This window comes from Panulirus ornatus, chromosome 37 (assembly GCF_036320965.1).
Source record: "Panulirus ornatus isolate Po-2019 chromosome 37, ASM3632096v1, whole genome shotgun sequence".
Classification (NCBI taxonomy): Eukaryota; Metazoa; Arthropoda; class Malacostraca; order Decapoda; family Palinuridae; genus Panulirus; species Panulirus ornatus.
In genome coordinates this window covers 2,471,379-2,483,777 of record NC_092260.1, presented here as the reverse complement: position 1 = coordinate 2,483,777, position 12,399 = coordinate 2,471,379, and the positions used below count along the sequence as shown (strand labels likewise).

General features: G+C 41.8%; 1 protein-coding gene across 1 annotated transcript in view; it reads left to right on the top strand.

Moving 5' to 3' along the window:
- Positions 1-273: 273 nt before the first annotated feature.
- The window catches only part of LOC139760456 (uncharacterized), a 220,372-nt gene continuing 208,246 nt past the window's right edge, over positions 274-12,399 (top strand). The window contains exon 1 of the mRNA XM_071683694.1: positions 274-511. The gene's annotated coding sequence lies outside the window, so the exon portion shown is untranslated. The remainder of the gene's footprint in view (positions 512-12,399) is intronic.

Sequence of the window (12,399 nt, the reverse complement as noted above, 5' to 3'; positions counted from 1 at the left end):
GCCATTCTTCCCCTTTACCCTTGAGCTTTGTGTCACTTTGAGCCAAAACTTCCAGGTTTCTTTCCTCAAACATACTACCTATCTCGTCTTTCTTATCATCTTGGTTAGATCCACACATATTCAGACACCCAAGTCTTAGCCTTTAAGGAGGATGAGCATTTCCTGCTTGAGTGTGCTAAGGGGAAATATATGAATAATCCGCCCTGTGTAGATGGGAGAGGGGTTGATGATAAGGCAATAGATTGATGAATTGTCCATTTTGATTATGTAATAACTTTTGCTATGTCTTTCAGTCACCAACTCCTGCCACACAGACACAGAAAAATGACTTATTAGAGGATCTGTTCGGAAATCCAACAAGTAATGGGACTTCTAGTCCTGTTAAACCTGTACCAAGTGGTACTGAAGATGACTTTGATCCTAGAGCAGGAGAAACTGAGAGTGAAAACAACAAGGCTGATTTTGGTGATTTTAGTGCTGCCTTTGGAAAGGATGCATCAGATACTAAAGGGTAAGTATATATTGAGTAAAGTACAAGTTTAGGGGCACAGCTGAAGTAAGGATTCAGAAGAAACTCATACCTATGAACTCTTTATACTTAGTAGAAGTGATTTAGATTTGGGGAAAGTGATTAAGAGCATTATATTTTATGTTGTGTCACTCAATTACTTTTTCCTTTTTTCACACAATAGAGGCTCCAATCATGGACGAGAGTCCACATCAAAGCTGGGCCTTAATTGAAATATGAAAATGATAATGAAATGAAAAAGAAGACATAGTAAAGTATACGTATGTAAGTAGGAGAGATGGTCAGAGAGTGTTATTGGATTGCGTGTTAATTAATAGGCACTTAAAAGAGAGTTTTGGACGATGTGCTGAGAGGGGCAACGGGAGGGATGTCTGATCATTATCCTGTGGAGGCGAAGGTAGAGGTTTTCAGAAAAGAAGAGAGAATGTTAGGGTGAAGAGAGTGGTGAAAGTAAGTGAGCTTGGAAAGGAGACTTGTGTGAGGGAGTACCAGGAGAGATTGAGTGCAGAATGGAAAAAGGTGAGAGCAAATGACATAAGGGGAGTGGGGGAGGAATGGGATGTTTTTAGGGAAGCAGTGATGGCTTGCGCAAAAGATGCATGTGGCATGAAAAAGGTGGGAGGTGGGCAGATTAGAAAGGGTAGAGTGGTGGGTTGAAGAAGTAAGATTGGTAGTGAAAGAGAAGAGAGAGACATTTGGACAATTTTTGCAGGGAGGTGATGCAAATGACTGAGAGATGTATAAGGGAAAGAGGCAATAGGTCGAGAGAAAGGTGCAAGAGGTGAAAAAGAGGGCAAATGAGAGTTGGGGTGAGGGAGTATCATTAAATTTTAGGGAGAATAAAAAGATGTTTGTGTGTGTGTGTAACCAAGATGAGAAAAAAAGAGAGATAGGAAGTATGTTTGAGGAAAGGAACCTGGATGTTTTGGTTCTGAGTGAAATGGAGCTCAAGTGTAAAAGGGAAGAGTGGTTTGCGAATGTTTTGGGATTAAAGTCAGGGGTTGGTAAGAGGACAAGAGCAAAGGAAGGAGTAGCACTACTCCTGAAATAGGAGTTGTGGGAGTATGTGATAGATTGTAAGAAAGTAAACTCTAGATTGATATGGGTAAAACTGAAAGTGGATGAAGAGAGATGGGTGATTATTGGTGCCTATGTGCCTAGGCATGAGAAGAAAGATCATGAGAGGCAAGTGCTTTGGGAGCAGATGAGTGAGTGTGTTATCAGTTTTGATGCATGAGACCAGGTTATAGAAATGGGTGATTTAAATGCAAAGGTGAGTAATGTGGCAGTTGAGGGTATAATTGGTATACATGGGGTGTTCATTGTTGTAGATGGAAATGATGAAGTACTTGTAGATTTGTGTGCTGAAAAAGGATTGGTGATTGGGAATACCTGGTTTAAAAAGAGATATACATAAGTATATGTATGTAAGTAGGAGAGATGGCCAAAGAGCGTTATTGGATTACGTGTTAATTGATAGGAGTGTGAAAGAGAGATGTGAAGGTGAAGGTTTGTAGAGGTTTTCAGAAAAGAAGAGAGAATGTTGGGGTGAAGAGATTGGTGAGAGCAAGTGAGCTTGGGAAGGAGACTTGTGTGTGGAAGTACCAGGATAGACTGAGTGCAAAATGGAAAGAGGTAAGAGCAAAGGATGTAAGAGGAGTGGAGGGAGGATTGGGATGTATTTAGGGAAGCAGTGATGGCTTGCGCAGAAGATGCTTTTAGCATGAGAAGTGTGGGAGGTGGGCAGATTAGGAAGGGTAGTGAGGGGTGGGATGAAGAAGTAAAAGTATTAGTGAAAGAGAAGAGAGAGGCATTTGGATGATTTGTGCAGGGAAATAGTGCAAATGAGTGGGAGATGTATAAAAGAAAGAGGCAGGAGGTCAAGAAAAAGGTGCAAGAGGTGAAAAAGAGGGCAAATGAGAGTTGAGGTGAGAGAGTATCATTAAATTTTAGGGAGAATAAAATTTAAAGTCAGGGGTTAGTGAGAGGACAAGAGCAAGGGAAGGAGTAGCACTACTCCTGAAACAGGAGTGGTGGGAGTATGTGATAGAGTGTAAGAAAGTAAACTCTAGATTGATATGGGTAAAACTGAAAGTTGATGGAGAGAGATAGGTTATTATTGGTGCATATTCACCTGGGCATAAGAAGAAAGATAATGAGAAGCAAGTGTTTTGGGAGCAGCTGAATGAGTGTCAGTGGTTTTGATGCACGAGACCAGGTTATAGTGATGGGTGATTTGAATGCAAAGGTGAATAATGTGGCAGTTGAGGGAATAATTGGTAAACATGGGGTGTTCAGTGTTGTAAATGGAAATGGTGAAGAGCTTGTAGATTTATGTGCTGAAAAAGGACTAGTGATTGGGAATACCTGGTTTAAAAAGAGAGATATACATAATTATACGTATGTAAGTAGGAGAGATGGCCAGAGAGTGTTATTGGATTACGTGTTAATTGATAGGCGCGTGAAAGAGAGACTTTTGGATGTTAATGTGCTGAGAGGTGCAACTGGAGGGATGTCTGATCATTATCTTGTGGAGGTGAAGGTGAAGATTTGTAGAGGTTTTCAGAAAAGAAAAGAGAATGTTGGGGTGAAGAGAGTGGTGAGAGTAAGTGAGCTTGGGAAGGAGATTGGTGTGAGGAAGTACCAGGAGAGACTGAGTACAGAATGGAAAAAGGTGAGAACAAAGGAGGGAAGGGGAGTGGGGGAGGAATGGGATGCATTTAGGGAAGCAGTGATGGCTTGCGCAAAATATGCTTGTGGCATGAGAAGCGTGGGAGGTGGGCAGATTAGAAAGGGTAGTGAGTGGTGGGATGAAGAAGTAAGATTATTAATGAAAGAGAAGAGAGAGGCATTTGGACGATTTTTGCAGGGAAATAATGCAAACGAGTGGGAGATGTATAAAAGAAAGAGGCAGGAGGTCAAGAGAAAGGTGCAAGAGGTGAAAAAGAGGGCAAATGAGAGTTGGGGTGAGAGAGTATCATTATATTTTAGGGAGAATATAAAGATGTTTTGGAAGGAGGTAAAGAAAGTGCGTAAGACGAGGGAACAAATGAGATCTTCTGTGAAGGGGGCTAATGGGGAGTTGATAACAAGTAGTGGTGATGTGAGAAGGAGATGGAGTGAGTATTTTGAAGGTTTGTTGAATGTGTTTGATGGTAGAGTGGCAGATATAGGGTGTTTTGGTTGAGGTGGTGTGCAAAGTGAGAGGGTTAGGGAAAATGATTTGGTAAATAGAGAAGAGGTAGTAAAAACTTTGTGGAAGATGAAAGCCAGCAAGGCAGCAGGTTTGGATGGTATTGCAGTGGAATTTATTAAAAAAGGGGGTGACTGTATTGTTGACTGGTTGGTAAGGTTATTTAATGTATGTATTACTCATGGTGAGGTGCCTGAGGATTGGCGGAATGCTTGCATAGTGCCATTGTACAAGGCAAAGGTGAGTGCTCAAATTACAGAGGTATAAGTTTGCTGAGTATTCCTGGGAAATTATATGGGAGGGTATGGATTGAGAGGGTGAAGGCATGTACAGAGCATCAGATTGGGGAAGAGCAGTGTGGTTTCAGAAGTGGTAGAGGATGTGTGGATCAGGTGTTTGCTTTGAAGAATGTATGTGAGAAATACTTAGAAAAGCAAATGGATTTGTATGTAGCATATATGGATCTGGAGAAGGCATATGATAGAGTTGATAGAGATGCTCTGTGGAAGGTATTAAGAATATATGGTGTGGGAGGTAAGTTGTTAGAAGCAGTGAAAAGTTTTTATCGAGGATGTAAGGCATGTGTACGTGTAGGAAGAGAGGAAAGTGATTTGTTCTCTGTGAATGTAGGTTTGCAGCAGGGGTGTGTGATGTCTCCATGGTTGTTTAATTTGTTCATGGATGGGGTTGTTAGGGAGATGAATGCAAGAGTTTTGGAAATAGGGGCAAGTATGCAGTCTGTTATGGATGAGAGAGCTTGGGAAGTGAGTCAGTTGTTGTTCGCTGATGATACAGCGCTGGTGGCTGATTCATGTGAGAAACTGCAGAAGCTGGTGACTGAGTTTGGTAAAGTGTGTGAAAGAAGAAAGTTGAGAGTAAATGTGAATAAGAGCAAGGTTATTAGGTACAGTAGGGTTGAGGGTCAAGCCAATTGGGAGGTAAGTTTGAATGGAGAAAAACTGGAGGAAGTGAAGTGTTTTAGATATCTGAGAGTGGATTTGGCAGCGGATGGAACCATGGAAGTGGAAGTGAATCATAGTGTTGGGAAGGGGGCGAAAATTCTGGGAGCCTTGAAGAATGTGTGGAAATTGAGAACATTATCTCGGAAAGCAAAAATGGGTATGTTTGAAGGAATAGTGGTTCCAACAATGTTATATGGTTGCGAGGCGTGGGCTATGGATAGAGTTGTGCGAAGGAGGGTGGCTGTGCTGGAAATGAGATGTTTGAGGACAATGTGTGGTGTGAGGTGGTTTGATCGAGTAAGCAATAATAGGGTAAGAGAGATGTGTGGTAATAAAAAGAGTGTGGTTGAGAGAGCAGAAGAGGGTGTTTTGAAATGGTTTGGTCACATGGAGAGAATGAGTGAGGAAAGATTGACAAAGAGGATATATGTGTCAGAGGTGGAAGGAACGAGTTGAAGTGGGAGACCAAATTAGAGGTGGAATGATAGAGTGAAAAAGATTTTGTGTGATCGGGGCCTGAACGTGCAGGAGGGTGAAAGGTGTGCAAGGAATAGAGTGAATTGGAACGATGTGGTATACTGGGATCAACGTGCTGTCAATGGATTGAACCAGGGCATGTGAATCGTCTGGGGTAATCCATGGAGAGTTTTTTGGGGCCTGGATGTGGAAAGGGAGCTGTGGTTTTGATGCATTATACATGACAACTAGAGACTGAGTGTGAACGAATGTGGACTTTGTTGTCTTTTCCTAATGCTACTTCGCATGCATTTGGGGGGAGGGGTTTGTCATGTAATTTGTGGCGGCGTGGCATTGGGAATGAATAAGGGCAGCAAGTGCGAATTATGTACCTGTGTATATATGTATATGTCTGTGTATGTATACATATATATACGTTGAATTTTTTTTTTTTTTTTTTTTTTGCTTTGTCGCTGTCTCCCGCGTTTGCGAGGTAGCGCAAGGAAACAGACGAAAGAAATGGCCCAACCCACCCCCATACACATGTTTATACATACACGTCCACACACGCAAATGTACATACCTACACAGCTTTCCATGGTTTACCTCAGACGCTTCACATGCCCTGATTCAATCCACTGACAGCACGTCAACCCTGGTATACCACATCGATCCAATTCACTCTATTCCTTGCCCTCCTTTCACCCTCCTGCATGTTCAGGCTGCGATCACACAAAATCTTTTTCACTCCATCTTTCCACCTCCAATTTGGTCTCCCACTTCTCCTCGTTCCCTCCACCTCCGACACATATATCCTCTTGGTCAATCTTTCCTCACTCATTCTCTCCATGTGCCCAAACCATTTCAAAACACCCTCTTCTGCTCTCTCAACCACGCTCTTTTTATTTCCACACATCTCTCTTACCCTTACATTACTTACTCGATCAAACCACCTCACACCACACATTGTCCTCAAACATCTCATTTCCAGCACATCCACCCTCCTGCGCACAACTCTATCCATAGCCCACACCTCGCATCCATACAGAATTGTTGGAACCACTATTCCTTCAAACTTACCCATTTTTGCTTTCCGAGATAATGTTCTCGACTTCCACACATTCTTCAAGGCTCCCAGGATTTTCGCCCCCTCCCCCACCCTATGATCCACTTCTGCTTCCATGGTTCCATCCGCTGCCAAATCCACTCCCAGATATCTAAAACACTTTACTTCCTACAGTTTTTCTCCATTCAAACTTACCTCCCAATTGACTTGTCCCTCAACCCTACTGTACCTAATAACCTTGCCCTTATTCACATTTACTCTTAACTTTCTTCTTTCACACACTTTACCAAACTCAGTCACCAGCTTCTGCAGTTTCTCACATGAATCAGCCACCAGCGCTGTATCATCAGCGAACAACAACTGACTCACTTCCCAAGCTCTCTCATCCACAACAGACTTCATACTTACCCCTCTTTCCAAAACTCTTGCATTCACCTCCCTAACAACCTCATCCATAAACAAATTAAACAACCACGGAGACATCACACACCCCTTCCGCAAACCTACATTCACTGAGAACCAATCACTTTCCTCTCTTCCTACACGTACACATGCCTTACATCCTCGATAAAAACTTTTCACTGCTTCTAACAACTTGCCTCCCACACCATATATTCTTAATACCTTCCACAGAGCATCTCTATCAACTCTATCATATGCCTTCTCCAGAACCATAAATGCTACATACAAATCCATTTGCTTTTCTAAGTATTTCTCACATACATTCTTTAAAGCAAACACCTGATCCACACATCCTCTACCACTTTTGAAACCACACTGCTCTTCCCCAATCTGATGCTCTGTACATGCCTTCACCCTCTCAATCAATACCCTCCCATATAATTTCCCAGGAATACTCAACAAACTTATACCTCTGAAATTTGAGCACTCACTCTTATCCCCTTTGCCTTTGTACAATGGCACTATGCACGCATTCCGCCTATCCTCAGGCACCTCACCATGAGTCATACATACATTAAATAACCTTACCAACCAGTCAATAATACAGTCACCCCCTTTTTTAATAAATTCCACTGCAATACCATCCAAACCTGCTGCCTTGCCGGCTTTCATCTTCCGCAAAGCTTTTACTACCTCTTCTCTGTTTACCACATCATTTTCCCTAACCCTCTCACTTTGCACACCACCTCGACCAAAACACCCTATATCTGCCACTCTATCATCCAACACATTCAACAAACCTTCAAAATACTCACTCCATCTCTTTCTCACATCACCACTACTTGTTATCACCTCCCCATTTGCTCCCTTCACTGAAGTTCCCATTTGCTCCCTTGTCTTACGCACTTTATTTACCTCCTTCCAGAACATATTTTTATTCTCCCTAAAATTTAATGATACTCTCTCACCCCAACTCTCATTTGCCCTCTTTTTCACCTCTTGCACCTTTCTCTTGACCTCCTGTCTCTTTCTTTTATACATCTCCCACTGAATTGCATTTTTCCCCTGCAAAAATCGTTGAAATGTATAGGTATGTATATGTGTGTGTGTGTGGACGTGTATGTGGGTGGGTTGCGCCATTCTTTCGTCTGTTTCCTTGTGCTACTTCGCTAACATGGGAGGCAGCGACAAAGTATACGTTGAAATGTATAGGTATGAATATGTGTGTGTGTGGGCGTTTATGTATATACTTGTGCATGTGGGTGGTTTAGGCCATTCTTTCATCTGTTTTCTTGCGCTAACGCGGGAGACAGCGACAGAGTATAATAATATAGATATAAATAGTAAAGTATTTATGAATTTTGGAGGAAATGAAAAGCCTGTCTGTTAAAAACTGCCAGATCATTAGAGTGTAGAGAGTTGCGAAGCCTTAAGGTGTAGGGAAAGATGCAGTTATCACAATGGCTCACCCTTGAGTTGCCAGCAGTCACACAGTAATCTTGTGGTGCATCAGCTTGCAAACCCGAAATAATGATTATACAATAGGGGAAGTGACCTAACATTTTGGCAAAGGACATATGGTATAAGTTTTGAAGTTAGCATAGGAGAGTTGATGATTTGAACTGCTTTTGATTAATTTCTGTCAAGTAAAGATGCAGAGCTAAAACTAACCCCAACTGTGAGAGGAGTACTCCATGTAAGGGTAGATCATTCCTTAGTATAAACAGAGCAGCTGTTCAGAAAAATAGAAATTTCGACATCTAAACGAGACTTATAATTTGTTAGAGGTGTACATAGCACTTTCTGTGTTATGGGGTTTCCATGTATACTCATTAAGAGGTGGAATTACCAAAGCATTGAAGGAGAGAGGAAAGTTTTGAGGAATTTTCAATTGAGAGATTGGAGAAAAGTGGGTCTTGAAGGCATTGAACTTAACCAGATTTCATGTACCCCATTGAGATATCCTGTCCAAGCCTGATGGTATTAAGGAAGTTGTGTTGAGATGCTGATCGAGTAAGAGAAGGAGCAGAATTGAAGTATGTGGAGGAATGCAGTATTAGGTGATCAGAAAATGAATTCATTTGATTATATGTAGGAGAACCATTGATAAAAGGTAGAAAAATTGTAGGCTACAGGATGGAACCTTTAGGGACACAACTGTTAATGAAGAAGGGGAGAGGCAGATCCATCAATAACCATAGAGATAGATCGGCCTGAAAGGAAGCTAGGTATGAAGGAGCAAAGTGAGAGAGGGAAGCTTAGGAATGAGACCCTGATGCCATGCCCTGTCAGAAACTTTAAATACATCAAGGGCAATTACATAGGATTCCCCATAATCTTTTTAGGGATGATGATTAGACATTATTAAGATAGGAAAGTATATCACCAGTGGATCTAGCCCCACAAAAGCCATACGGGCGATTGGAGAGAAGAATGGGAGATTCAGTATATTTGAGGGTATGGGAACTGATAAGGGATTCAAAGACTATGGAAATAGTAGATGATATAGGAACAGGATGATAATTAGAGGGGTTTGAATAGTCATCCTTCTTAGGGATAGGATGTACCAATGCATGCTTCCAAGGAGAAGGAAAAGTTCTTTGGTTTTTAAACAGAAATGGAAAAGACAAGCAAGCACAGGTGCAAGTTCAGAGTCACAGTCTTTTCAGGTCCATAATCCTTGCTTATGACCAGAGAGAGAAGTGCTTTTCAGAGATGTTGAAAGGAGATTATGAGGAGAGGCATAGGATTAGTATGAGGAGCATTAGGAGATGAAGGAATGTTAGAGTCAATCATGGCAGAGTTAGAGGAGAAACAGGAACCAAAGATAGTTTCTTTGCCCATGGGAGATACAGTTATGATACTATCAGTAAGAGAAAAGTGACAGAAATTGTTAGTGATGCCCTTAGCTAAAGACTAGAAAGACCTACCAGTGGATGAAGTGGAGTGGGTAGGTTAGGAATGCTTTGCCTCACGGATAACATACTTGTAAAGATTATGGAAAATGATAAATGCTGAATTGGAGTTGGGGGAAGAAGAGTTTATCTACACCTGATATGCTGAATCCTGTGTTTGAATGGCCTCAAAACAAATGGTTGACCATTGATTGGAAGAAGAGGGGATGTTCCATTCTTGCAACTATAACCTCTGCTATGCATTTTGGTAGACAGAAGCATTCTCACATGAGAGAGAAATTTATCCAAGGAAAGTCAGAGAAGAATTGTAAATTGTTCTTATCAGCTTTGTTTTGGTGCCAATATTTACCTGTAGAGAAGCTTCTGGAGTTGGAGGTGTTGTTGAAATAGATACATTCTTCAGAGTGTGCATAGATGAACTAATTGGGGGTGAGATTGTTAGCTACAGTAAAAAGGATTATAGGTGAAAAACAGATCCAAAAGATTAAGAGAGTGGTTACAGTGATTGGGATATGGCTGTGGTGGATTTCTTTCACACATGCTTTTCCTGCTTGAGCAAAGTAGAAAGGGGAACTGATGACTGAGTCTGATTAAAAAAAGTCCTCACTTAGTTCTTTCTTCTGTTCCTCCTTACAGAAGAAGGACTCACGTGGGGAGTGTTCATCTTCCTCAAAGGCTCAGATTGGGGTGTCTAAATGTGTGTGGATGTAACCAAGATGAGAAAAAAGGAGAGATAGGTAGTATGTTTGAGGAAAGGAACCTGGATGTTTTGGCTCTGAGTGAAACGAAGCTCAAGGGTAAGGGGGAAGAGTGGTTTGCGAATGTTTTGGGGGTAAAGTCGAGTTGGTGAGAGGACGAGCAAGGGAAGGAGTAGCACTTCTCCTGAAACAGGAGTGGTGGGAGTATGTGATAGAGTGTAAGAAAGTAAACTCTAGATTGATATAGGTAAAACTGAAAGTGGATGGAGAGAGATGGGTGATTATTGGTGCCTATGCACCTGGGCATGAGAAGAAAGATCATGAGAGGCAAATGTTTTGGGAGCAGCTGAGTGAGTGTGTTAGTAATGTTGATGCATGAGACTGGGTTATAGTGATGGGTGACTTGAATGCAAAGGTGAGTAATGTGGCAGTTGAGGGAATAATTGGTGTACATGGGGTGTTCAGTGTTGTAAATGGAAATGGTGGAGAGCTTGTAGATTTGTGTGTTGAAAAAGGACTGATGATTGGGAATACCTGATTTAAAAAGAGAGATATGCATAAGCATACGTATATAAGTAGGAGAGATGGCCAGAGAGTGTTATTGGATTATGTGTTGATTGATAGGTGCCCGAAAGAGGTGCCCGAAAGAGAGACTTTTAGATGTTAAAGTGCTGAGAGGTGCAATTAGAGGAATGTCTGATCATTATCTTGTGGAGGCGAAGGTGAAGATTTATGGAGGTTTTCAGAAAAGAATAGAGAATGCTGGGGTGGAGAGAGTAGTGAGAGTAAGCGAGTTTGGGAATGAGACTAGTTTCAGGAAGTACCAAGAGAGACAGAGTGCAGAATGGAAAAAGGTGAGAGCAAAGGAGGTAAGGGGAGTAGGGGAGGAATGGGATGTATTTAGGGAAGCAGTGATGGCTTGCACAAATGATGCTTGTGGCATGAGAAGCATGGGAGGTGGGCAGATTAGAAAGGGTAGTGAGTGGTGGGATGAAGAAGTAAGATTATTAGTGAAAGAGAAGAGAGAGACATTTGGAAGATTTTTGCAGGGAAATAGTGCAAGTGAGTGGGAGATGTATAAAAGAAAGAGGCAGGAGATTAAGAGAAAGGTGCAAGAGGTGAAAAAGAGGGCAAATAAGAGTTGGGGTGAGAGATTATCATTAAATTTTAGGAAGAATAAAAAGATGTTTTGGAGGGAGGTAAATAAAGTGCATAATACAAGAGAACAAGTGGGAACATTGGTGAAGAGGTCTAATGGGGAGGTGATAACAAGTAGTGGTGATGTGAGAGGGAGATGGAGTAGGTATTTTTAAGGTTTGTCAAATGTGTTAGATGATAGAGTGGCAGATATAGGGTGTTTTGGTCAAGGTGGTGTGCAAAGTGAGAAGGTTAGGGAGAATTATTTGGTAAACAGAGAAGAGGTAGTAAAAGCTTTATGGAAGGTGAAAGCTAGCAAGGCAGTGAGTTTGGATAGTATTGCAGTGGAATTTACTAAAAAAGGGGATGACTGTGTTGTTGACTGGTTGGTAAGGGCATTTAATGTGTGTATGACTCATGGTGAGGTGCCTGAGGATTGGCGGAATGCTTGCACAGTGCCATTGTACAAAGGCGAAGGGGATAAAGGTGAGTGCTCAAATTACAGAGGTATAAGTTTGTTGAGTATTCCTGGGAAATTATATGGAAGGATACGGATTGAGAGGGTGAAGGCATGTACAGAGCATCAGATTAGGGAAGAGCAGTGTGGTTTTCAGAAGTGGTAGAGGATGTGTGGATCAGATGGTTGCTCTGAAGAATGTGTGTGAGAAATACTTAGAAAAGCAACTGGATTTATATGTAGCATTTTTGGATCTGGAGAAGGCATATGATAGAGTTGATAGAGATGCTCTGTGGAAGGTGTTAAGAATATATGGTGTGGGAGGCAAGGTGCTAGAAGCAGTGAAAAGTTTTTATCGAGGATGTAAGGCATGTGTATTGGTGATTGGTTCTCAGTGAATATTGGCTTGCGGTAGGGGTGAGTGATTTCTCCATAGTTGTTTATTTTGTTTATGGATGGGGTTGTTAGGGAGGTGAATACAAGAGTTTTGGAAAGAGGGGCAAGTATGAAGTCTGTTGTGGATAAGAGGGCTTAGGAAGTGAGTCAGTTGTTGTTCGCTGATGATACAGCGCTGGCGGCTGGTT